The sequence below is a fragment of the Coregonus lavaretus genome (genome assembly GCF_964263955.1).
Source record: "Coregonus lavaretus genome assembly, chromosome: 30".
In the NCBI taxonomy this organism is placed as follows: Eukaryota; Metazoa; Chordata; class Actinopteri; order Salmoniformes; family Salmonidae; genus Coregonus; species Coregonus lavaretus.
Genome location: NC_140017.1, coordinates 2,502,662 through 2,529,108, shown reverse-complemented (window position 1 = coordinate 2,529,108; position 26,447 = coordinate 2,502,662). Strand labels below are relative to the sequence as shown.

At 45.9% G+C, this 26,447-nt stretch overlaps 1 pseudogene across 1 annotated transcript in view; it reads left to right on the top strand.

The window, feature by feature from the left end:
- Positions 1–26,447, top strand: part of LOC311105710 (angio-associated migratory cell protein-like) — an 80,558-nt pseudogene that overhangs the window by 47,018 nt on the left and 7,093 nt on the right. Inside the window, exons 6-15 of the transcript in view lie at positions 1,373–1,619; positions 16,422–16,509; positions 18,408–18,515; positions 18,788–18,868; positions 19,369–19,414; positions 21,817–21,876; positions 22,548–22,703; positions 23,772–23,780; positions 24,390–24,503; positions 24,787–24,868. The product of the transcript in view is annotated as an angio-associated migratory cell protein-like (transcript). The remainder of the gene's footprint in view (positions 1–1,372; positions 1,620–16,421; positions 16,510–18,407; positions 18,516–18,787; positions 18,869–19,368; positions 19,415–21,816; positions 21,877–22,547; positions 22,704–23,771; positions 23,781–24,389; positions 24,504–24,786; positions 24,869–26,447) is intronic.

Below are 26,447 nucleotides of genomic sequence, written 5' to 3'. Positions count from 1 at the left end.
TCACACACTGGCAGCCTAAACCATGTCTCACTAATACCAGATCACACACTGGCAGCCTGCACCATGTCTTGCTAATACCAGATCACACACTGGCAGCCTAAACCATGTCTCACTAATACCAGATCACACACTGGCAGCCTGCACCATGTCTTACTAATGTCCAATCTTATCTGAGACCTGCTTTAGTGATATTCCTATTCTGTGTATCTCTCCCTGTAGCTACACTGGACCTGTTGAGTGTTCTATTCTGTATGGAAACTCCCAGGTAATGTAACTCCTCTCTCTGCTTGGCAACAGATTCAATTACCAGACGGGAAAAGTTAAATGCCACTCGGCCGATTAATTATGCTTTTAGGGCTGTTTGAATATCATATTAATTACCTCCGTAGGGAGACGCTGAGGTAAACATGTTTTTTTACGTCAACTTTATGTATTTATTAAACTACCACAGGAATGCAACAGTTATTCGTCATCTTAAAGGCAAATTGTCAAGGCAAAAAAAAAGCATCAGGAAAAAAGGCTAATGTCTGTATGCTGTTTCCATGACGATTTATGGCTTGGTAGCCTAATTTTAGGCTATGAGTGATACACAAATCTACTATTTCTGTTTTTTGATTATGTCATGAGAACAGGTTGGTTTGCACACAAAAATAGACAAACATCAAAGTATTCCTTTTTAAATTTGTAATATCTTTACTGGTAACTAATTATGGGAATGTGATGTCATTGAACAGATTGGTCGTACTCGCACAGAATATGTGACAGCCAAAGATCTTTGTGCCAACAATGTAACTGTAACCATAACTATGGGGTAATGTGTGTAGATGGTTGAGAAAAAAATATATTTAATACATTTTGAATTCAGGCTTTAACACAACAACATGTGTAATACGTCAAGGCACTGCATGTATATTTTCATGATTTTTTCACACAACAATACTTTGAGATTTCTTTACGATTTTAGGTGAAATCTTTTCCAAACATCCGTGCGATTGTTTGCCAAGAGTGTGCAAAGCTGTCATCAAGGCAATGGGTGGCTATTTGAAGAATCTGAAATATAAAATATATTTTGATTTGTTTAACACTTTTTTGGTTGCTACATGATTCATATGTGTTATTTCATAGTTTTGATGTCTTCACTATTATTCTACAATGTAAAAAATAGTAAAAATAAAGAAAAACCATTGAATGAGTAGGTGTGTTCAAACTTCTGACTGGTAGTGTATATGTGTGTGTGTGCATGCCTGTGTGTGTGTCTGTAAGAGTGTAGGTATGCTCATATATTTAACAGCATATTAGTGCTTTTTATGCTTAATTGATATAATTGAATGACTTATGACTTTGAAACAACACGCTCTAATCTCACGCCCAGGCTGCATTCTCCCGTCCACCAACATCGAGCAGCAGATGAGGGAGATCAGGGAGGTTTGTCGGGATGGGAAGGCCAGGAGGGCCCTTTCTAATAACAATGAGCCTCCTCAGCCCCGGTCACCATGTGAGCAGACAGTCATCCCCGTCTACAAAGGCGTCATGACCTTTGACCTCAGCAAACAGCACAACCTGTTGGTGACCGGAGGAATGGACAGAGTGCTGCGTCTGTGGAACCCCTACGTCCCTGGGTGAGGAAACGCACAAGACACTCTTATGTTTAGGAGAGCTACTGGGTGTGCAGGCTTTTGATCCAGCCCTGCAGTAAGGCACCAGCATTGATAAAGGGACACTCTGCTCCCATCTTCTACCTCTTCATCTCCTCAGAGGAACCGTATCTTCTCTGTCTCTATGGACAACACTGCCAAGGAGTGACACTGTTTAATGCACCTCCAAACTATAACTTATTGTCTGACTTTGCTCAAAATTATGTTGAGGTACAGTTGAAGTCGGAAGTTTACATACACCTTAGCCAAATACATTTAAACTCAGTTTTTCACAATTTCTGACATTTAATCCTAGTAAAGATTCCCTGTCTAAGGTCAGTTAGGATCACCACTTTATTTTAAGAATGTGAAATGTCAGAATAATAGTAGAGAGAATTATTTATTTCAGCTTTTCTTTCTTTCATCACATTCCCAGTGGGTCAGAAGTTTACATACACTCAATTAGTATTTGGTAGCATTGCCTTTAAATTGTTCAACTTGGCTTCCCACAATAAGTTGGGTGAATTTTGGCCCATTCCTCCTGATAGAGCTGGTGTAACTGAGTCAGGTTTGTAGGCCTCCTTGCTCGCACACGCTTTTTCAGTTCTGCCCACACATTTTCTATAGGATTGAGGTCAGGGCTTTGTGATGGCCACTCCAATATCTTGACTTTGTTGTCCTTAAGCCATTTTGCCACAACTTTGGAAGTATGCTTGGGGTCATTGTCCATTTGGAAGACCCATTTGCGACCAAGCTTTAACATCCTGACTGATGTCTTGAGATGTTGCTTCAATATATCCACATAATATTCCTTCCTCATGATGCCATCTATTTTGTGAAGTGCACCAGTCCCTCCTGCAGCAAAGCACCCCAACAGCATGATGCTGCCACCCCCGTGCTTCACGGTTGGGATGGTATTCTTCGGCTTGCAAGCTACACCCTTTTTCCTCCAAACATAACGATGGTCATTATGGCCAAACAGTTATATTTTTGTTTCATCAGACCAGAGGACATTTCTCCAAAAAGTACGATCTTTGTCCCCATGTGCAGTAGCAAACCGTAGTCTGGCTTTTTTATGGCGGTTTTGGAGCCGTGGCTTCTTCCTTGATGAGCGGCCTTTCAGGTTATGTCGATATAGGACTCGTTTTACTGTGGATATAGATACTTTTGTACCGGTTTCCTCCAACATCTTCACAAGGTCCTTTGCTGTTGTTCTGGGATTGATTTGCACTTTTCACACCAAAGTACGTTCATCTCTATGAGACAGAACGCGTCTCCTTCCTGAGCGGTATGACGGCTGCATGGTCCCATGGTGTTTATACTTGCGTACTGTTGTTTGTACAGATGAACGTGGTACCTTCAGGTGTTTGGAAATTGCTCCCAAGGATGAACCAGACTTGTGGAGGTCTACAATTTTTTTTCTGAGGTCTTGACTGATTTCTTTTGATTTTCCCATGATGTCAAGCAAAGAGGCACTGAGTTTGAAGGTAGGCCTTGAAATACATCCTCAGGTACACCTCCAATTGACTCAAATGATGTCAATTAGCCTACCAGAAGCTTCTAAAGCCATGACATCATTTTCTGGAATTTTCCAAGCTGTTAAAAGGCACAGTCAACTTAGTGTGTGTAAACTTCTGACCCACTGGAATTGTGATACTGTGAATTATAAGTGAAATAATCTGTCTGTAAACAATTGGAAAAATTACTTGTGTCATGCACAAAGTAGATGTCCTAACCGACTTGCCAAAACTATAGTTTGTTAACAAGACATTTGTGGAGTGGTTGAAAAATGAGTTTTAATGACTCCAACCTAAGTGTATGTAAACTTCCGACTTCAACTGTAAGTCCACAACCTAGGCCATCATTTTGGTAGATCCAGCTATAGGCCAGAATCCAAAATGAATGGAAAAGATGAGCACCACATAATGTAATCCAGATCTGTGATGCTCATCTCTTCCATTCATTTGGGGTTGAAAACTTGAGGCATATAGCTGGATCTACACACCGATAGCAAGGGATATGAACTCATCTTGACCTTAGACTACTTTTGAGGTTTGAAAACATATGACAAACTTTGACTTTGGAGTGTAATGTCCTTTAAAAAATTGATGACTGTCTGTCTTTCAGATCTGGGATATCCAAGACCAAAGCTGCCTCATTACAGCCCACCCCAAAGCACTGTACATTGCAGCAGACTCACTAGAGTTGCTGTCTCTCAGGACCAGGTTGGAGACATGTCTGCATGCCTGTATTCTCCCTTCAGCACTCAGACTCACTAGAGTTGCTGTCTCTCAGGACCAGGTTGGTTACTTTACTATTGGGCTGTGTCTTAAATGCCACCCTATTCCGTGTATGATGCACTACATCTCTCTGGTCAAAAGTAGTGCACTTTATAGGGAATAGGGTGCCATTTGTTACCATTAGGGTGCCCTAAAAAGGTCCGATCTGCCCCTGGGAGTTAATAAGGCGTATTCGTACCAACTTTGATGGGGGCCACAAAAAAACAGAACCCCACCTTGTGAGCAAAACATTTTAGCAGCCCCCCTTGTGACAGCGAAGATACATTATTTTTTTTGCCATGGGGTGTAGAGAAGATTTAGCCATTTTTTTTACACATTTCATGCAATTCTACTCATTTTGCCATAGGGTGGAGGGAAATGCTTGCAGTTTTGAATATGATAACTGATGATCAATTGGCCTCACACCGGTCTGTAAGTCGACCATGCTTAATACAAGATTAGATAGCTGGCCGCTAGACTAACTTACCAATCTAAAAATGTTTTGCTGACTTGGGCTGATGACTGCTGATGCCCAACCACATTTCGAAATGGCACCTTGTGTATTCTATTATTCTAACTCTCTAACAGTAAGTTGAGACCCCAACTGAGTTCCAAAAACATTTATATATACAGTGAGGGAAAAAAGTATTTGATCCCCTGCTGACTTTGTACGTTTGCCCACTGACAAAGAAATGATCAGTCTATAATTTTAATGGTAGGTTTATTTGAACAGTGAGAGACAGAATAACAACAACAAAATCCAGAAAAACGCATGTCAAAAATGTTATAAATTGATTTGCATTTTAATGAGGGAAATAAGTATTTGATCCCCTCTCAATCAGAAAGATTTCTGGCTCCCAGGTGTCTTTTATACAGGTAACGAGATGAGATTAGGAGCACACTCTTAAAAGGAGTGCTCCTACTCTCAGCTTGTTACCTGTATAAAAGACACCTGTCCACAGAAGCAATCAATCAATCAGATTCCAAACTCTCCACCATGGCCAAGACCAAAGAGCTCTCCAAGGATGTCAGGGACAAGATTGTAGACCTACACAAGGCTGGAATGGGCTACAAGATCATCGCCAAGCAGCTTGGTGAGAAGGTGACAACTGTTGGTGCGATTATTCGCAAATGGAAGAAACACAAAATAACTGTCTATCTCCCTCGGCCTGGGGCTCCATGCAAGATCTCACCTCGTGGAGTTGCAATGATGATGAGACCGATGAGGAATCAGCCCAGAACTACATGGGAGGATCTTGTCAATGATCTCAAGGCAGCTGGGACCATAGTCACCAAGAAAACAATTGGTAACACACTACGCCGTGAAGGACTGAAATCCTGCAGCGCCCGCAAGGTCCCCATGCTCAAGAAAGCACATATACAGGGCCGTCTGAAGTTTGCCAATGAACATCTGAATGATTCAGAGGAGAACTGGGTGAAAGTGTGGTGGTCAGATGAGACCAAAATGGAGCTCTTTGGCATCAACTCAACTCGCCGTGTTTGGAGGAGGAGGAATGCTGCCTATGACCCAAGAACACCATCCCCACCGTCAAACATGGAGGTGGAAATATTATGCTTTGGGAGTGTTTTTCTGCTATGGGGACAGGACAACTTCACCGCATCAAAGGGATGATGGACGGGGCCATGTACCGTCCAATCTTGGGTGAGAACCTCCTTCCCTCAGCCAGGGCATTGAAAATGGGTCGTGGATGGGTATTCCAGCATGACAATGACCCAAAACACACGGCCAAGGCAACAAAGGAGTGGCTCAAGAAGAAGCACATTAAGGTCCTGGAGTGGCCTTGCCAGTCTCCAGATCTTAATCCCATAGAAAATCTGTGGAGGGAGCTGAAGGTTCGAGTTGCCAAACGTGAGCCTCGAAACCTTAATGACTTGGAGAAGATCTGCAAAGAGGAGTGGGACAAAATCCCTCCTGAGATGTGTGCAAACCTGGTGGCCAACTACAAGAAACGTCTGACCTCTGTGATTGCCAACAAGGGTTTTGCCACCAAGTACTAAGTCATGTTTTGCAGAGGGGTCAAATATTATTTCCCTCATTAAAATGCAAATCAATTTATAACATTTTTGACATGTGTTTTTCTGGATTTTTTTGTTGTTATTCTGTCTCTCACTGTTCAAATAAACCTACCATTAAAATTAAAGACTGATCATTTCTTTGTCAGTGGGCAAATGTACAAAATCAGCAGGGGATCAAATACTTTTTTCCCTCACTGTATATATATATATATACACTGAACAAAAATATAAATGCAACATGCAACAATTTCAAAGATTTTACTGAGTTACAGTTCATATAAGGAAATCAGTCAATTGAAATAAATTCATTAGGCCCTAATCTATGGATTTCACATGACTGGGAATACAGATATGCATCTGTTGGTCACAGATACTGTCACGGTTTCGGCCGAGGCTGCCTCTCTCCCTTGTTCGGGCAGGTTTCGGCGTTCGTCGTCTCCGGAATTCTAGCTGCCACCGTTGTATGTTCTATGTTTCCTGTTTGATTAGTTTTGTCTGTTAGCCACACCTGTCTTGTGTTATGTCTCATTAAGCACCCTATTTAGTTTCCTTGTTGTTAGTGTAGTGTTGTGTGTAATTGTTTCGTGTCAGGTGTTTGTGCGTTACCCGTGTTTCGGTACGCCAGTTACGATTAGCTTCCTCCTCGGTTGAGGAGAGTTTTTGCGCCCTGTGTTTGTGCGCTCGTATTTGACGCCTGTGTGCGTCTGTTTGGCCTCAGGCCGTTTTTGGATTATTTTGCTCTCACTAGTAAAGTCTTGTTGGACTGTACATCTGCTTCTGCGCCTGATTCCACACCACACCATTACTACACCGTGACAGAATTACACACCCGACATGGAATCAGCAGGAGCCGAAGCAGCCCCGACGAGACTGGAGGTCCAGGTTCGGGAACAACAGGACCAGATACAGCAGATGGGTACCGCCCTGCAGGAGGTGATCACCACGCTCCGAGGCTGGGGAGCGCCTCCACCACCTCCCTCCCTGCCAGCACCATCGGCCAGTCCGCCCATTCCAGCGCCAGAACCCCGAGGAATCCGACTCTCTCTCCCGAGGGCCTACGACGGAACCGCGGCTGGGTGTCAGGGATTCCTCCTCCAGGTGGAGCTGTACCTGGCCACCGTACACCCGGCACCCTCGGGGCATGAGAGCGTGTCCGCCCTGATCTCCTGCCTGTCCGGGAAGGCGTTGGAATGGGCCAACGCGGAGTGGAGGAAGATCGACGCCGAGACGATCACCTACAACGAGTTCTCCCGCCGCTTCAGGGCGGTGTTTGACCATCCCCCGGAGGGGAAAGCGGCGGGGGAGCGTCTGGTCTTCCTCCGGCAGGGGATGAGGAGTGCCCAAGAATTCGCTCTCGAATTCCGTACTCTAGCGGCAGATGCAGGGTGGAATGAGCGGACCCTCGTCGATCTATACAGATGTAGCCTACGAGAGGACGTCCGTCGGGAGCTGGCTTGTAGGGACACCAGTCTCTCTTTCGACCAGCTGGTCGACATGTCCATCAGGCTGGATAACCTATTGGCCACCCGCGGACGTCCTGAGGGGGGTCCGTCCATTTCACCCTCCAGCGCCTCCGAGCCGTGTCCTATGGAGCTCGGGGGCGCTGGCGCTAGAGAGAGGAGGAGTCGGTTGGGTAGGGGGTCCATCCACGGCACCAACTGTGGTCGGGGAGGACACACCGCGGCTAGGTGCTGGGGATGGCCTCCTAGGGAGGATGACGACAGGTCCCGCACTGGGGATTCCCTCCAGGTGAGTAGGCGCCCCACTCACCCAGAGCTCACTGTTGCCCATTTTTGGATGCCTGTGCGTTTTCCACAGGTAGCACCTCATTCCCAGCATAAGGCGCTGGTAGATTCAGGCGCGGCTGGGAATTTTATTGATAAAAAGTTTTGTTTAGCGTTAGGGATTCCCCTTATTCCTGTTGATGTTCCTTTCCCCGTTCATGCCCTAGATAGTCGTCCGTTGGGTACGGGCTTAATCAGGGAGGTCACGGCGCCACTTAGGATGTGTGCGCAGGGGGATCATCAGGAGATGATTCAGCTGTTCCTGATTGACTCTCCTGCGTATCCGGTGGTGCTGGGCATGCCCTGGTTGAGTACCCATAACCCAGCTATTTCGTGGCAGGAGAGGGCTCTGATGGAGTGGTCTGCTCAGTGTGTGGGTAGATGTTTGGGCGTTTCCGTAGGGGCTACCTCGGTGGAGAGTCCAAACCAGGTGCCCGCATTGCACGTTCCCCCTGAGTATGGGGATTTGGCTATTGCGTTTAGTAAGGCGAGGGCGACGCGGTTGCCACCCCATAGGCAGGGAGATTGTGCGATAGACCTCCAGGCAGGAGCTGCGCTCCCACGGAGCCATGTGTATCCTCTGTCTCAGGAGGAGAAGAAAGCTATGGAGATTTACATAGACGAATCTCTGAGACAAGGATACATACGGCCTTCCACTTCCCCTGCGTCCTCGAGTTTCTTTTTTGTGAAGAAAAAGGATGGTGGTTTGCGCCCGTGCATCGATTACCGTGGTCTCAATCAGATTACGGTGAAGTACAGTTATCCACTCCCGCTGATTGCGACCATGACTGAGTCGTTGCATGGGGCGCGTTTTTTCACGAAATTAGATCTCAGGAGCGCGTACAACTTGGTGCGCATCAGGGAGGGTGATGAATGGAAGACAGCCTTTAGTACCACCTCGGGCCATTACGAGTATCTGGTCATGCCATACGGGTTGATGAACGCTCCGTCAGTTTTCCAATCATTCGTGGATGAGATCTTCAGGGACATGCAGGGGCAGGGGGTGGTTGTGTACATTGATGACATTCTCGTGTACTCGCCTACCCGTGTCGAGCATGTGGCCCTGGTGCGTAGAGTGTTGCGGAGGCTGGTGGAGCACGACCTGTATGTGAAGGCAGAGAAGTGTCTGTTTTTCCAGGAGTCGGTCTCCTTTTTGGGTTATCAGTTGTCTGCGTCAGGGGTGAAGATGGAGGTAGACCGGGTGTCGGCCGTGCGTAATTGGCAAACACCAACCACTGTGAAGGAGGTGCAGCAGTTTTTGGGGTTTGCAAATTACTACAGGAGGTTTATCCGGGGTTTTGGACAGGTGGCAGCTCCCATCACGTCTCTGTTGAAGGGGGGTCCGGTGCGTCTGCAGTGGTCGGCCGAGGCGGACAGGGCGTTTGGGAGGCTGAAGGACCTGTTTACCTCGGCCCCGGTGCTGGCGCATCCGGATCCCTCTTTGCCGTTCCAGGTAGAGGTGGACGCGTCAGAGGCCGGTTTAGGAGCCGTGCTTTCACAACGGTCTGGCGCGCCACCTAAACTCCGCCCCTGTGCTTTTTATTCTAAGAAGCTCAGTCCGGCGGAGCGGAACTATGACGTAGGGGACAGGGAGCTGTTAGCCGTGGTACAGGCTCTAAAGGTGTGGAGGCACTGGCTTGAGGGGGCTCAACACCCTTTCCTCATTTTGACGGACCACCGTAACCTGGAGTACATCCGGGCGGCGAGGAGGCTGAACCCTCGCCAGGCAAGATGGAGTATGTTCTTGACCAGGTTTACTTTTAAGATCACGTACATCCCTGGGTCACAGAATGGCAAGGCAGATGCGCTGTCTCGGCGGTATGACACGGAGGAGAGGTCCGTGGAGCCCACTCCCATACTGCCTGAGTCGTGTCTGGTGGCACCGGTAGTGTGGGAGGTCGATACTGAACTCGAGCGGGCGTTACGCACCGACCCTAGTCCACCACAGTGCCCGGAGGGTCGGAAGTACGTTCCGCTCGAGGTTCGGGATCGATTGATCTATTGGGCTCACACGTCACCCTCCTCTGGACATCCGGGTATCGGCCGGACAGTGCACTGTCTTAGTGCCAAGTACTGGTGGCCCACGTTGGCAAGGGATGTGAGGGTTTATGTTTCCTCCTGCTCGGTGTGCGCCCAGTGTAAGGCGCCTAGACATCTGCCTAGGGGTAAGTTGCTACCCCTGCCCGTTCCACAACGACCATGGTCCCACCTCTCTGTGGACTTTATAACAGACCTTCCCCTCTCCCAAGGGAATACTACCATCCTGGTCGTTGTGGACCGGTTCTCTAAGGCCTGTCGTTTGCTCCCCATGCCGGGTCTTCCTACTGCCCTACAAACTGCCGAGGCACTGTTCACCCATGTGTTCCGGCACTACGAGGTACCCGAGGACATTGTGGCGGATCGGGGTCCCCAATTCACCTCCAGAGTCTGGAGAGCGTTTATGGAGCGGTTGGGGGTCTCGGTGAGCCTCACCTCGGGGTACCACCCGGAGAGTAATGGGCAGGTGGAACGCGTAAACCAGGATGTGGGTAGGTTTCTCAGAACATACTGCCAGGACCGGCCGGAGGAGTGGTCAAGGTACGTTCCCTGGGCCGAGATGGCCCAGAATTCCCTACGCCATTCCTCCACTAACCTAACTCCATTTCAATGTGTGTTAGGTTACCAGCCGGTTCTGGCACCCTGGCAGCAGAGCCAGATCGAGGCTCCTGCGGTGGATGAGTGGGCGCGGCGCTCGGAGGAGACTTGGAACGCTGCACACGTCCACCTGCAGCGGGCCCTCCGACGTCAGAAGGCGAGCGCTGATCTCCACCGCAGTGAGGCACCGGTGTACGCACCTGGTGATCGAGTCTGGCTCTCTACCAGAAACCTGCCCCTCCGCCTGCCCTGTCGGAAACTGGGTCGGCGGTTTGTAGGGCCATTTAAAGTCCTGAGAAGGTTGAACGAGGTATGTTATAGATTACAGCTACCTGTGGAGTATAAGTGTATTAACCCCTCGTTCCATGTGTCCCTTCTCAGGCCGGTGGTAGCGGGCCCGCTCCAAGAAAATGAGATAGGGGAGACTCCCCCGCCCCCATTGGACATCGAGGGGGCACCGGCGTACTCCGTGAGGTCCATCTTGGATTCGAGACGTCGGATGGGGGGTCTCCAGTATCTAGTGGAGTGGGAGGGGTACGGTCCGGAGGAGCGGTGCTGGGTGCCGAGGAGAGACATTTTGGACCCGTCGCTCCTGACGGAATTCCATCGGGGGTATCCGACGCGCCCTGCTCCACGTCCTCCGGGTCGTCCCCAAGGCCGGAGTCGGCGCACGTCTGGAGCCGCGCGTCAAGGGGGGGGGTACTGTCACGGTTTCGGCCGAGGCTGCCTCTCTCCCTTGTTCGGGCAGGTTTCGGCGTTCGTCGTCTCCGGAATTCTAGCTGCCACCGTTGTATGTTCTATGTTTCCTGTTTGATTAGTTTTGTCTGTTAGCCACACCTGTCTTGTGTTATGTCTCATTAAGCACCCTATTTAGTTTCCTTGTTGTTAGTGTAGTGTTGTGTGTAATTGTTTCGTGTCAGGTGTTTGTGCGTTACCCGTGTTTCGGTACGCCAGTTACGATTAGCTTCCTCCTCGGTTGAGGAGAGTTTTTGCGCCCTGTGTTTGTGCGCTCGTATTTGACGCCTGTGTGCGTCTGTTTGGCCTCAGGCCGTTTTTGGATTATTTTGCTCTCACTAGTAAAGTCTTGTTGGACTGTACATCTGCTTCTGCGCCTGATTCCACACCACACCATTACTACACCGTGACAGATACCTTAAAGAAAAGGTAGGAATGTGGATCAGAAAACCAGTCAGTATCTGGTATCGCCACCATTTGCCTCATGCAGCGTGACACAACTCCTTCACATACAGTTGATCAGGCTGTTGATTGTGGCCTGTGGAATGTTGTCCTACTCCTCTTCAATGGCTGTGCGAAGTTGCTGTATATTGGCGGGAACTGGAACACGCTGTCATACACGTCGATCCAGAGCATCCCAAACATGCTCAATGGGTGACATGTCTGGTGAGTATCCAGGCCATTGACTCCCGAGTGGCGCAGTGGTCTAAGGCACTGCATCGCACTTGAGATCCTGGTTCGAGTCCAGGCTCTGTCGAAGCCGGCCGCGACCGGGAGATCCATGGGCGGCGCACAATTGGTCCAGCGTCGTCCAAGGTAGGGGAGGGTTTGGCCGGCAGGGATGTGGGTTTGTTTCCCACGGGGGGCCAGTATGAAAAAAAACAAAAAACAAAACAAACAAAAAACATGTATGCATTCACTAACTGTAAGTCGCTCTGGATAAGAGTGTCTGCTAAATGACTAAAATGTAAAATGATTGAAGAACTGGGACATTTTCAGCTTCCAGGAATTCTGTACATATCCTTGCGACATGGGGCTGTGCATTATCATGCTGAAACATGAGGTGATGGTGGCGGATGAATGGCATGACAATGGGCCTCAGGATCTCGTCATGGTATCTCTGTGCATTCAAATTGCCATCGATAAAATGCAATTGTGTTTGTTGTCTGTAGTTTATGCCTGCCCATACCATAACCCCACCGCCACCACTCTGTTCACAACGTTGACATCAGCAATCCGCTCGCCCACACAACGCCATACACGCTGTCTGCCATCTGCCCGGTACAGTTGAAACCGGGATTCATCCATGAAGAGCACAATTCTCCAGCGTGTCAGTGGCCATCGAAGGTGAGAATTTGCCCACTAAAGCTGAACTGCAGTCAGGTCAAGACCCTGGTGAGGACGACAAACACACAGATGAGCTTCCCTGAGATGGTTTCTGACAGTTTGTGCAGAAATTCTTCGGTTGTGCAATCCCACAGTTTCATCAGCTGTCTGGATGGCTGGTCAGACGATTCCGCAGGTGCTCTCCTCACCTCACCATTTCTCTCTTCTCACCATTTCTCTCTCCTCACCTCACCATTTCTCTCTTCTCCCCCCACCATCTCGCTCTCCTCACCTCACCATTTCTCTCTCCTCACCTCACCATTTCTCTCTTCTCCCCCACCCTCTCACTCTCTCACCTCACCATTTCTCTCTTCTCCCCTCACCATCTCGCTCTCCTCAACTCATCATGTCTCTCTTGTCCCCTCACCATCTCGCTCTCCTCACCTCACCATTTCTCTCTTCTCCCCACCATCTCACTCTCCTCTCCTCACCTCACCATTTCTCCCTTCTCCCTTCTCCCCTCACCATCTCACTCTCCTCTCCTCACCTCACCATTTCTCCCTTCTCCCTTCTCCCCTCACCATCTCGCTCTCCTCACCTCACCATTTCTCTCTTCTCCCCTCACCATCTCGCTCTCCTCACCTCACCATTTCTCTCTTCTCCCCTCACCATTTATCTTTCCTCACCTCACCATTTCTCTCTTCTCCCCTCACCATTTCTCTCTCCTCACCTCATCATTTCTCTCACCTCACCATTTCTCTCTCCTCACCTCACCATTTCTCTCTCCTCACCTCACCATTTCTCTCACCTCACCATTTATCTCTCTTCACCTCACCATTTCTCTCTCCTCACCTCACCATTTCTCTCTTCTCCCCTCACCATTTCTCTCTACTCACCTCACCATTTCTCTCTCCTCACCTCACCATTTCTCTCTTCTCCCCTCACCATTTCTCTCTCCTCACCTCACCATTTCTCTCACCTCACCATTTCTCTCTCCTCACCTCACCATTTCTCTCACCTCACCATTTCTGTCTTCTCCCCTCACCATTTCTCTCTCCTCACCTCACCATTTCTCTCTTCTCCCCTCACCATTTCTTTCTCCTCACCTCACCATTTCTCTCTCCTCACCTCACCATTTCTCTCTTCTCCCCTCACCATTTCTGTCACGTCTCCTCCCGTTGCTCCCCTCCGGCACTCTGATTCGCCTGTCTACTGAGCCACCGGTCTGAGCGCACCACCTCGGCAACACCGGAATGGAAACCCAACGCACCCTAATCACCTCCAGCGCACCTGCACCTCATAATCTCATCACCACCCCTATATAGCCCTGGACTGTTCAGTGTTGTGTTGTGTGTGATTGTTAGTGTCATGTCATGTACTCGCTCTTTGTTGTTCTCTTGCTCAGTGTTCAGTAAACTATTACATTGTTGATTCCTGCGTCTGCCTTTTCGTATCCTCAGTACTCGTCACAGAATCACACACTAAAACGAAAATGGGTGCAGCAGGAGTTTCCCAGTGCCTCGACCAGCACCAGCAGCAGCTTGCCCAGTTGAACCTCACCATGCAGGAAGTGCTCCAAATGCTGCATAAACTGACCATCGCTCCGGTTCCACCTCAGGGAGCGGTGAGTGCACCCAGTCCACCTCCTCCCGTGCTATCACCAACGTCTGAGGGACCCCTCGCCCTGCCGGAGCACTATGACGGGAAAATGACGAAATGTAGAGGCTTTTTGCTACAGGTTTCACTGTATCTGGCGCGTCAGCGTGGGGCATCTCCATCAGACCAAGCCAGGATAGTGCTGGTGATTTCGCTACTGAAGGGAAAGGCGCTGGATTGGGCCACGGCAGTCTGGGAAGGAGGTGAGGCCCCAGCGCTTCCCTACTCCACCTTCCTCGCTCGGTTCAGGGCGGTGTTCGATCATCCCACGGAGGGAAAGGACGGGGGTGAGCGTCTCCTCCGGCTACAACAGGGAGAGGGGTCCGCGTTCGAGTATGCCCTCATCGCCACGTCCATTTGTCTTGAGAGACCGACAGCATTTCCAACACCTCCCGGAGCCTCAACGCTCACCCCATCTGAGCTATAGAAGCCGCCCTGCCTCCGAGTCCTCACCCATGGAGGTGGGCAGCACCCCCTACACCACCACGGACCACAGATCTCCTGGCGGCTCCCTATCTAGGCGATATGACTCCCGTCGCCGCTCCATTGTTTTTAGTTCCCCTAATGGTGAATGGTTCTTCCTTCTCTTCGCTTTCCACGGCAATGATAGATTCCGGATCAGCGGGGAACCTTATCGATAGGGAGCTGGTCTCTGAATGGGGTTTGCCCACCGTGCCACTGCCTTCTCCACTACATGTCACCTCGCTGGACAATAAACCACTTGGATCAGGCTCCATTACGCACGTCACTCTCCCCATCACCATCACCATTTCCACACCACCGGAGCACCACGAGGAGCTGTCCTTCCACATCGTCACGTCACCCCATCACCGGATCGTCTTCGGATTGCCCTGACTCAGACTACACAAACCCACCATCAATTGGATCACCAAGAGGATCACAGCCTGGTCCCACTCATGCCAGAGGACCTGCCTGCTGGTGGTTTGTTATTCCACGTCAATGCAGAGGCCGGAGTCCGCCCTCCAGCCCAACATTCCACGTGAGTACGCAGATCTCTCCGATGTCTTCTCTGCCTCCAAGGCTAAGTTTCTCCCACCTCACAGGCCTTGGGACTGCGCCATTGACCTGCTGGAGGGACAACACCCCCGGAAGAGTTGCATTTACTCCCTCTCCATAGCGGAGACTGAGGCCATGGAGAAGTATGTGGCGGAGACCCAGGGGTTCATCAGATCCTCTACCTCTCCTGCCTCCGCCAGCTTCTTCTTCGTGGCCAAAAAAAACTGAGGACTGAAGCCGTGCATTGACTACCGGGGGCTGAACACGGTCACCACCAAGTACCGGTACCCCTCCCTCTGGTTCCATTGGCCATCGTGCAGCTGCGAGGGACCCGATACCTCCCTCGATCGATAAAATACTATTTCTCTCTTCTCCCCTCACCGTTTCTCTCTTCTCCCCTCACCGTTTCTCTATTCTCACCTCACCGTTTCTCTCTTCTCACCTCACCATTTCTCTCTTCTCACCTCACCATTTCTCTCTTCTCCCCTCACCATGTCTTTATCCTCCCCTCACCATTTCTCTTCTCCTTTCTTCTCCATTGCTCTCCTCTCTTCTCCTCAACATCACTTCTCCTCAACATCACTTCTCCTCAACATCACATCTCTGTCCAGTTGTGTGGTCCAGTGCTGCAAGGAAAGACCTGGTTAAGCTTCAGCTGGCCCAAAACAGAGCGACACGTCTTGCTCTTCATTGTAATCATAGGGCTGATATAACTACTATGCATGCCAGTCTCTCTTGGCTAAGAGTTGAGGAGAGACTGACTGCATCACTTCTTCTTTTTATAAGAAACATGAATGTGTTGAAAATCCCAAATTGTTTGCACAGTTAACTTACACACAGCTCTGACACACACACTTACCCCACCAGACATGCCACCAGGGGTCTTTTCACAGTCCCCAAATCCAGAACAAATTCAAGAAAGTGTACAGTATTATAAAGAGCCATTATTGCATGGAACTCCGTTCCATCTCATATTGCTCAAATAAACAGCAAACCTGGTTTCAGAAAACAGATAAATCAACACCTCACGGCACAACGCCTCTCCCCTATTTGATCTAGATAGTTTGTGTGTATGTATTGATATGTAGGCTACGTGTGCCTTAAAAAAAATATATGTAGTTCTGTCCTTGAGCTGTTCTTGTCTATTAATGTTCTGTATTATGTCATATTTCATGTTTTGTGTAGACCCCAGGAAGAGTTTTTGCAACAGCTAATGGGGATCCTAATAAAATACCAAATACCAAATCTCTCTCCTCTTCACCTTCTCTCTCTTTTCTCCTGACCACCTCTCTCATCTTTTTTCCTAACCATCTTTCCTAACATCTGATCGTGTCTCACAAGGAGCCTGTGTCGTGCTGCGGCTATAGCCATGAGTTCAGACAGGTTGTCAGCTGCACCAAAGGATCTGTGAGTTTCAAGTCATTCTCACCTCGGAACCCTTTCTTTTTTCCCCCTCTTTAGTTTCTTAGACTTTATTTCAACAGTTGGGAAGGTAAGTGGGAGACAGGTAGAAGGAGAAGGACAGAATGGAAGGAAGCCAAGAGGGGATTCAAATCCCTGTCACAGGGGCCATATGCAGTCCGGAGTCGGCTGTATAGACCAGCACTCCAAACTACGGCACTGAGACCCCTTCACCCACAGACAGAATTACGTGCATTTTTTATAAGCAAATTCATACTTTCTCATCTTTTGGTTGCTAGAGACGCGACCCAGTCGTTCGATTAGTTTGATATTTACAGACGCAACTCAGTCGTTCGCCATGCTCAGTGGCAACATTATTATCCTTTGCTTGCTGCTAGCTAGCCAACTTGCTATGGTTACACATTCACTACCTCTGCAGTCAGAATAACAGCAACGTTTATTCCGTTGCGTTTGTTTAAGCTGTTTATCAGGCTTTTATACCACAGCGTTGTTGAATACTGGACATTAAAACCAGATAACGGGACAGTTGAAAATATATTGGGACAGTTGGAAAAGATATCAGGACACCTTGCAATCATGATGCAATAATATTTTCCTACACATGCAGACACAATAATATTTGCCTACACATGCAGACCGTACTTGCTACAAAGTTACAGAAAGCTAAACCAACAACAACACACAAACTGAAATTGGATACATTGTAAACGCAGGTCCAATGCGGAAAAAACATAGCTAGCTAGATTGATTTGTTTTTGCATTGTTCAGCATCTGATGACCTAACGTGGTGAGAGATTAACATTAACTTCTCCTGTCCCCTCCGTCGCTAAATCTGTCAAATCCTCCCAAATGTTTCTGGTTTGACCAGCTGTTTTCAGAAATGTATATATATATTTTTGGTTGTCATATTGGCAGTTTTGCTAGCAACAAACTATTTAGCTAGATTCTAGCCTATTGTTTGACATGCAATGAAATCTTCTCGTAACTAACAGTCAGTGTTGACGATTGTCCTGACAATAAACTTTTCTAGCTATGCCAGGAAAAATCGGGCATTATCAGCTCATTGTTATGGATGTATCCAAATGAATGTCATTAGAAAACAGCTACTTTGCTGATTTTCTGGCTGCAGAGGTGACTGTGTTAGCCGTAGCTAGCTGGCCAGCTAGCAAGCAGGGGATAGGAACGTTGCCAGCGAGCAATGGAACATAAAGAACGAACGACTGGGTCTCGTCCATAATATCGAACTAATCGAATGAACGACTGGGTCGCGTCTCTAGCAACCAAAAGATGTGAAAGTATGAATTTGCTTACATAAATGAAAAAAAATAATAATAATAATAATTTATACCGGTAAATGTGTGCTTAGTATTGTTTTCTTTGGCAACTGTGGTATAAGAGGGAATATCAGTTGCTTAAAATAGCTGATCAAACTAGAGACGTGGGAGGATTTGACAGCTTTAGCAGCGGAGGGGACAGGATAAATTAATTCACGTTAGGTCATCAGATGCTCCCAAAAAATATGTCTCTGCAAAAACAAATTAATCTAGCTAGCTAAGTTTTTTCCTCGTTGGTCCTGCGTTTACAATGTATCCAATTTCAGTTTGTGTAGTTGGTTTAGCTTTCTGTAACTTTGTAGCATGTACGGTGTGCATGTGTAGGCACATATTATTGCATGGTGTCCCGATATCTTTTCCAACTGTCCCGATATCTTTTCCAACTGTCCCGATATCTGGTTTTAATGTCCATTCTAGAATGCCCTTCCAGCCAATAAGAAATGAGTATTCAACAATGCTGTGGTATAAAAATATGTATTGAACACTACAGATATATTGTATATGATATGATGTCATTGGTCACACCACATGTTGTCTAACTGATCCTAGGTGGTGAAGGTGTGGGATTTTTGACACAGGGAGCCAGGTATATGAGTTTGGTGGTGCCCAGGGACAGTCTGCCATTACCTGTATGACCTTTGACCCCAAAGGAAGGAGGTATGTGAAGCTATTTTTTATGAATGATTATTGCAATGTGATATTTTCCCATAAGTGCAGTGTGACCATACTACTGCCTACCTAATGGACACTCAGAGTAATTACGAAAATGAATAGTGATGAAGAGTGTACACCGTTGATGGTGTTTTGTTTGTATTTGTGTGTTTGTATTGTGGCGTTTGCCTTATTTTGTTCAAAATAAAACTAAAAAAATAAATGTATTTCAATAAATGTTGGAAAGAAAGAAATACGATTAAACTTCCTCATTATAGACTGGTCACTGGGGGGAGAGATGGCTTTCTAAAGATCTGGAACTTTAACAATGGTCAGTGTCTGAAGATACTTAAAAGGGGGTGAGTACATTCTAATTCATATCCCACAGTATAAAGGTGGTATTAGGAGAATTGCAGTGTTCAGTTTTTTTTTTCTTCTCTCTGTTATATGCTGCATGAGGTGATTCGGTAACACTTTACTGTAGCCCCCCTTATGTATGCATTCATAAAGCCGTTATTACAGCTACATAAGACATAACATCCGTCATAGACAGTCATTAACATTATGAACATCGGCATAAGACATTATAAAGGTAACTATAATTGGCATTACAGATGACAGGCTAATTTGTTGTTATCCCTTATGTCAACTGCCTCCATAACATAGGCTACATAACCACTAATGTGCTATAGTAATTTCACATTAACATGTTACACAGATGGGGAGTGCAACGTGGTGTGTGATTGCAGCTACCTGACAGTCCACAGAAACACGTGAGTAGAACTAATGATGGATGTGGCAACTGTTGATTTGAGAGGAATAATGATTCATCTTAACCTCGTGCAATTCATTTTTCCAGGTGTGTGATGTCTGTTGGATGGGACCGCAGGATTGACATCTGCTCTGTGAGTATAGAGGTGAAGAAGGACTATCTCTATGAGCCAGAAAGGACACATTTTCTCTATGAGAATGATTTCACTATTGGATTCTATACATTTACTGACTCCAATGACCCGTCTTCCCCTTAGAACCTATTCAACTTTATTGCCTTGAGATCCCATTTCCATTTTCATTACCTTCTGCATTCGCCTCGCCAGAGCAGAGACTGCCTGAGGGTCTGCACCGGTAGCCATGCCAAATTCAAAGCGTTTTAAGATTATGACTTCACAAAACACATGAGACAATCTTTGAAAACCCTTCAAGAGTATATTCAGAGAGTATATTATCAGCGAGGAATATAAACGTCCTAATAAGCTTGCCTTCCTCTTCAAAATGTATTACGTATGTATGGCAGTCTTTGAGTGTTTCCTTGATTACCAATTTACCATGTAGCCTATCTAACCTCGCCATCACATCTGTTTGAAAAATACCTCTTCTTCTACACTATTCTTCAGCATAAGCGACTCGTAAGCATTAAAGGAAGATAACCAACTCAGAGGTCTAGGCGATAGGTTCTAAAGAATGTACTTTCTATAGAATTCCATATTCCATAGCACATCAGTGACACTCCCATCCTTCCAGACCTGTAGTAACAAAGGTATACATGGGCCTCAGTGGCGGTCAGTGCCGTTTAAGATTAGAGAGGACCATTTTTTTTACCATTACAGCATATTGGATGACTTTCATTCATATTCCATTCACCCAGTTCAATGTAACACTGATAGGTTTAGGCTACTACATGATGCTTGAATTTTCCCTATACCCATCATGAGGATGCTACAACCTAGCCTATGAATGAAAGTTTACAACACAGGTGCACACATTTCGAGAGAAAAATTTGAGGTATAGGGTGTAATCATTAGTCCAACAGTTGCAAACAAGAGTTTCTATTGGACAAATTCAGGTATGTTCTGTTTGCTTCCATTTAAGAAACGTTTTTCAACAGAATTGGCAGAATACATACACCCCTGATCACGCGTAAACACAGTTCACTTTCATAGCAGCCACTTTGTATTCCTTCTTGCATCTATGTGCTCACCTTTTCTCTTCTCTTGTGGACTTCAATACACAACACATCAGCTGTATGTGACCAGGCGAAAAAACCTTTCCAAGCCAAACCATATCATAACCGCTACACACAGCCTACATCGTTGTCACCATATTAGCTAAAGTAACGTCATAGTCTACATAGCTAATATAATGTAATGTTACAGTGTGCAGTCAGTAAGCAGTTTAGCACTTACACCGGCGGGCCCTGGTGGCAATAAATTAGTAAAACTACAAGCTTACCTTGACTTGGAAGAGTTCCAGTGTTGTGTTGGATAGTCATAGCCAGCATCCCTCTGTTTGAACAGGGTGTTTGAGTAGGCTAAACTAGCTAGCTGCATTTGCTAGCTAAGTAAGTGAAACTGAAAGTAAAAAAAAAGAAATCTCTCTCTCTCTCTTGCTTCTCCTTCATTTTTGAAGAAATTAATTTGTTAAAAAAAGTTCAATTATTGTCTTTCTCTCTCGTTGACTCACCTATGTTATGCACTGCAGCGCTAGCTAGCTGTAGCGTATGCTTTCAGTACTAGATTAATTCTCTAATCCTGTGATTGGGTGGACAACATGTTCATGCTGCAAGAGCGCTGATAAGTTGGAGGACGTCCTCCGGAAGTTGTCATAATTACTATGTAAATCTATGGAAGGGGGTGAGAACCATGAGCCTCCTAGGTTTTGTATTGAAGTCAATGTACCCAGAGGAGGACGGAAGCTAGCTGTCCTCCGGCTACACCATGGTGCTACCTTACAGAGTGCTGTGGAGGCTACTGTAGACCTTCATGGCATAATAGTGTGTTTTAATAAATTATTTGTTGACGCGATTATATTTAGTATAGTTTTATCTAAAAAATTATAAATGTTTAAATGTTTTAAATGTTTTATGAAATTCACTGAGGAGGATGGTCCTCCCCTTCCTCCTCTGAGGAGCCTCCACTGATGGACCTGTCCACAGTGCTGTAATTTCTCCCACAGAGCCCTCCAATCCAACTTTGATTCTGAGAGCATCGAGAACATCATACCTTTTCAAAGACTGTTCTGTCCTTCTCCATAAGTACCCTCTGTACCCACTGTTTGATAAAATAACAAATACCACGGGACTATGAGGCATAGTAATCTCGTTCCCAGCCACTTCCATCCACATTGCCTGGGGACGAGGTCAGAGGCACAGAGAACAGAGCCACTTTACGAAGTCACAAAAAGGGCATTAGAGGGATCCAGTTAGAAATACACACATGCTTCTCTCATTTGTAGACTTCAACAATAGACTGCTGGTTAAAGATCCTTGTTTCAAAATGTTGACTGCATGCCCTGTATGTTTCCATGCTAGGATTCACCAGAAGAGCCTCACTACGTCCAGAAGCCTCAGACCTCATGGCAAGACGATCTGGTGAATAAGAAATGAATGAGGAACATGAATAGGGAACTAGACATGCAATGCCAATCAGAATATATAGGGCTAATCTGAGTGCCTATGTCAGGGGCCGTATTAAGTAGCTGAGAGTAGGAGTGCTGATCTAGAATCAGGCCCTCCCTGTCCATATAATCGTATTAATTGTTATCTAAAAGGCTAAACTGATCCTAAATCAGCACTCCTACTTTACGACCCCAGTTGTCGGCCCCAGTTGTCTTTGATATACTACTGCAGGTCATGCATGGGGAGCTCCGGTCCATGAGGGTTTTCTCCTTTGCTTGGTACCTAATTCATCCATCATGCCACTGACTCATCCGTCATGCTACTGATTCATCCATCATGTCACTGAGTAGTACACACTTCGGTTCTAAGGTCTAATGATTTAAATTAGACACTGATTTGAAAGAAAGCACCAAAAACCTGCAGACACTCAGGCTCAGAGGACTGCCCATTCCTGCTGTCGATCATTCAAGCTCTTGTTGGCCAGTGATGTAGAGCTGGCGGGGACGAATAAATATAAATGGAATATAATATAATAAAATAAAATGCAATACAACAGAATTATAGAATAGATAGAATAGAATTATAGAATGGACTACAATTTAATAGAATTATAGAATTGAATAGTCTTCCTGTACTGTCCCGAGAGGAGGGGCAACATAGTGGACATCCTGTGTGTTGCACAGTGTCCCCCCATCCCTCCTTGCCACCAGAAGCTATGATGGGAGGTCATTGTGTGGAACCTGGTCTCTGGACACATCCAGTGTCACTTTGCCAGCCACCTGACTGCTGCCATTCCCAAGGTCAGATCACACTATCAAACCTGAGTGGTTCGCCTGCACGCCATAGAGTGTAGCTAAAGCCTACACTCTCAGAAGAAAACGTACTGAATTGTACTTAAAGGGGTACAAACGCTGTAGGGTACATCCATTGTACCATTAGTTATAGGTAGCTAATTGTACCCTTGCAGTTCGTACCTTAGATGAACCAATAGTGTACCTTAGGGGACAAGGTACAAAAGTGTACCTTTAGAAAAGGTGCAAATTAGCCTTTTTAGAGTACCACCACAGTGACGAAGCCATTTGTTATTTTTAAGTGGCAAAAATGTACCTCTTCTCTATACCAAGTCCCTCACGTGTACACGATGCTCCGATTGCCACAAAGTAGCAAATTCAGCAGGTATCCTCGACTGGGATTCAAACCCAGGTCCAACGACTGTCAAGCCATCAACTCAACCATTACGCCACCAGGCCCGAACCACTTGATGATGTAGCAAGGTGTTGGTTTAAGGTCATAACATCTCTTATTGTCACATACTCTTATGTTAGCCATTATAAAGACTTTAGAATTTTTTAAAAACATAACCACAGACCACATAATCTGGTACAACACTTCCACTCATGGGTGGCCAAAAAGAGCTAACTGAAAGCCAGCCCCCACTAAGCCACGCCTCAAAAGAGATGGCACATGAGGATTCATCATTGTTCCTTATGTGTGTACAAATAAGTACCTTTCTTCAATACATTGTCAATTTGTAACTTTTCTACTAAGCAAAGGTACAGATCAGCACCAATCATTAGTGTACCCTTGAGGGTACACCAAATATATTTGTACCCTGGGAAAAATGCACCTTGACCATACCCTTTTTTTTTTTAGTGTAGAACAATCCTCAGGGTAAATCATTTTTTCAAAACGTAATGAGGAATGTGCAGTATAAAGGGACTAAGTATAAAGGGAATAGGAAATAAAATACGAAGTGTGGGATGTTTGTGCCCTAAAAGGGATGGATACCAGTGCTCCCAGCATCATCTTCTTGAGGAGCCAAGCATTACATGCTGAGTTCTCCTCCGCTTCATGCCTCCTGTCCTCAGGACCCTCAGGTCAGTGTCAGGAATCATGGGTTCGATTCCTACAGGTACCACCCATATGAAAATGTATGCACACATTACTGTAAGTCACTTTGGATAAAAGCATCTTCTAAATGTTATATATTATATATTATAGGAAATAAAATGTATAATAATATATTGTGCAGTGCAATTCACAGAGGAATATGTTCTAATTATGTAAAATTTTATGTCTTCAAACAAAGGTTACATTCATTTCTCGAACGTGCTCAACGGCGGGAAATTCATGGCCAACTTCAAGGCAGTATGTGTTACCATGGCAACTGTCCATGTGCTCGTTTTTATGTTTATACTTTGGGCTTTTTCTAGAAATCATGAAGCATGAAGCAATAACTACATTTTATTATAATAACTTTCCTTAATAAGCCATTATAAATTCTTCCTCAATAAATGTGTATATATGCTTAGAAATGTGTTAGAAACTATAGTAAATGCTTAAAATGCATATTGTAATGATAACATATTATACATTATTGTGCTTATTTATTAATAGTAGCCTATGTACAATATTTATAAAATGTTTATTAAGGCTTCTTTGTGAACATTATGAACCAAGTGTGACCAAAGTAATATGTTCCTCAGTCTAGGTTCCAGCAGCAGATCCCTAAACTGGCAGTGACAAAGGAAGACACCGCACTGTATGTGGCTGACCAACTTGGCTATGCTCTTGGCTCAGAGAACCCCCCCCCCCGAGAGGTAAGATTGTTTTCTCAACTCGTTAGAACAGGTCTGATAAAAAGAGATCAAAAGAGAGCAGGATTTATTTTGTCTCAGAGCATTATATTGATCTATGAATTCAAAAAGTAAAAAGCATCTTTATTTATTCAGCTGAAAACTACTGGCATACGATACCGGCAGCATCACCGGGTACGTGCAGCACCTGCTAATCGGCAACACCCTCTCAAACATAAACAACAAAATTGTGCTTCACATTTTGCTCACGCCCTCCCTGCCTTTTACCATCTTGTCCAGGTTGCAGATTGTTGACAATGACCAAGTACTGCTCACCTCGTCTATAGACTGCACTGTGCGCCTGTGGAGTACCTGCAGAGTGTTCATAGGTAGGGGTCAATTCACACAGGTCATTTGTCCTGTTGTCTCCTCCTCTGAATACAAGTTTTATGATTTATGCTTTATGCCTTAAGGTGAATGTTCAGTAGATAGTGGTGTGTTTTGGGGATAGATGCTTCCCTTGTGTAGACTATAATAGCCACTGTTATAGTTATGGTATTTAGTTCAGTTAAACACTACCTTCCCAATAACAGCTCCTCCTGTGTACTAACATCATCATTTCTCTTTGGTTCTTACTCTCAACACTGACCAATTTAAAGTAACTGATCGTTCTCTCTCTCTCTCTCTCTCTCTCTCTCTCTCTCTCTCTCTCTCTCTCTCTCTCTCTCTCTCTCTCTCTCTCTCTCTCTCTCTCTCTCTCTCTCTCTCTCAATTCAATTTCAATTTAAGGGCTTTATTGGCATGGGAAACGTATATTAACATTGCCAAAGCAAGTGAAGTAGATAGTAAACAAAAGTGAAATAAACAAAACATATTAACAGTAAACATTACACTCAGAAGTTCCAAAAGAATAAAGACATTTCAAATGTCATATTATGTATATATATGTATATATATAGTGTTGTAACAATGTGCAAATAGTTAAAGTACAAATGGGAAGAGGGTAGGGCTTAAACTGCATCCCTGTCTCACCCCACGGCCCTGTGGAAAGAAATGTGTGTGTTTTTTGCCAATTTTAACCGCACACTTGTTGTTTGTGTACATGGATTTTATAATGTCGTATGTTTTTCCCCCAACCCCACTCTCCATCAATTTGTATAGCAGACCCTCATGCCAAATTGAGTCAAAAGCTTTTTTGAAATCAACAAAGCATGAGAAGACTTTGCCTTTGTTTTGGTTTGTTTGTTTGTCAATTAGGGTGTGCAGGGTGAATACGTGGTCTGTCGTACAGTAATTTGGTAAAAAGCCAATTTGACATTTGCTCAGTACATTGTTTTCACTGAGGAAATTAACTAGTCTGCTGTTAATGATAATGCAGAGGATTTTCCCAAGGTTGCTGTTGACGCATATCCCACGGTAGTTATCTCTCTCTCTCTCTCTCTCTCTCTCTCTCTCTCTCTCTGTGGGACCCTCTGAGCATGCCAGCTCACCCCATCCTGGAGGGAGAGACCACAGTGTCAGATGTCATTAATACTGACGACTTTGAGGCCACTAGCACCGAGACAATAAAAAAAAAAAGTAATTTCCGAGCCTCTTCATCGACGCCGACAAGAGTGTAATGTTCAGGGCAAATGTGCATGTACAGGGCTGATTTTGCATCTCTCTCTCACGTTCTTTCTCTCTGTCCCACTCCCTCTCTCTCTGTCTCTGTCCCTCTGTCGCTCTCTCCCTCTCTATCTCTCTCCCTCCATCAATCTTTCCCTCTCTCTCTTCCTTTCCCTCTCATCCTCTCTCACCCTCTTTCTCCTTCTCTGTCTCTCTCTCTTCTCTTCTCTCTCGAGATGTAATTGCAGTTCGACTTGCCCAGCAAGCTTAGACACCCTCCACTGTCCATCAGCGACATAGACATCAAGGAAGAGATTAAAACCTCTTGTTACACAGAAGAACATGGGAAACGGTGAGTTAGCC